The sequence below is a fragment of the Halictus rubicundus genome, unplaced genomic scaffold (assembly GCF_050948215.1).
Source record: "Halictus rubicundus isolate RS-2024b unplaced genomic scaffold, iyHalRubi1_principal scaffold0250, whole genome shotgun sequence".
NCBI classification, from domain to species: Eukaryota; Metazoa; Arthropoda; class Insecta; order Hymenoptera; family Halictidae; genus Halictus; species Halictus rubicundus.
The window spans coordinates 371,200-372,813 of NW_027488791.1; positions in this window are offsets into that span (position 1 = coordinate 371,200).

A 1,614-nucleotide genomic window follows, 5' to 3' on the forward strand; every position below is an offset into this window, starting at 1 on the left:
ACGATAGAGGATAGGATAGGATAGAGGACAAGATAGGATAGAGGATAGGATAGGATAGGATAGAGAATAGGATAGGATAGAGGATACGATAGGATAGAGGATACGATAGAGGATTGGATAGGATAGAGGATAGGATACGATAGAGGATAGGATAGGATTGAGGATAGGATAGGATTGAGGATAGGATAGGATAGAGGATAGGATAGGATAGAGGAGAGGATAGGATAGAGGATAGGATAGGAGAGAGGAGAGGATAGGATAGAGGATAGGATAGAGGATAGGATACGATAAGATGATAGAATAGGATAGAGGATAGGATAGGATTGAGGATAGGATAGGATAGAGGATAGGATAGGATAGAGGAGAGGATAGGATAGAGGATAGGATAGGATTGAGGATGGGATACGATTGAGGATAGGATAGGATTGCGTATGGGATAGGATAGAGCAAAGGATAGGATAGAGGATACTATAGGATAGAGGATACTATAGGATAGAGGATTGGATAGGATTGAGGATAGGATAGGATTGAGGATAGGATAGGATTGAGGATAGGATAGGATAGAGGATAGGATAGGATAGAGGATACGATAGGGGATTGGATTGGATAGAGGATAGGATAGGATAGGATAGAGGATAGGATAGGATAGAGTATAGGATTGGATTTAGGATAGGATAGGATAGAGGATAGAAAAGGATAGAGGATAGGATAGCATTGTGGATAGGATAGGATAGAGGATAGGATAGGATTGAGGATAGGATAGAGGATACGATAGGATAGAGGATACGATAGGATAGAGCATACGATAGAGGATAGGATAGGATAGAGTATAGGACTGGATTGAGGATAGGATAGGATAGAGGATAGAATAGGAAAGAGGATAGGATAGCATAGAGGATAGGATAGGATAGAGGATAGGATATGATAGAGGATAGGAAAGGATAGAGGATAAGTTAGGATAGTGGATAGGATAAGATAGAGGATATGATAGAGTAGAGGACAGGATAGGATAGAGGATAAGATAGGATAGAGGATAGGGTAGGATAGAGGACAGGATAGGATAGAGGATAGGATACGATAGAAGATACGATATTATAGAGGAAAGGTTAGGATGGAGGATAGGATACGATAGAGGATAGGGTAGGATAGAATATAGGATTGGATTGAGGAAAGGATAGGATATAGGATAGGATAGGATTGAGGATAGGATAGCATAGAGGATAAGATAAGTAAGAGGATAGGATAGGATAGAGGATAGAATAGAGGAAAGGATAGGATTGAGAATGGGATATAATAGTGGATAGGATAGGATAGAGGATAGGATAGGATAGAATATAGGATTGGATTGAGGAAAGGATAGGGTATAGGATAGGATAGGATTGAGGATAGGATAGCATAGAGGATAGGATACGATAGAAGATACGATATTATAGAGGAAAGGATAGGATGGAGGATAGGATAATATAGAGGATAGGATTGGATAGAGGATAGGATAGGATAGAGGATAGAATAGGATAGAGGATAGGATCAGTAAGAGGATAGGATAGCTTAGAGGATAGGATAGAGGAAAGGATAGGATTGAGGATGGGATAGGATAGAGGATAGGATAGGATA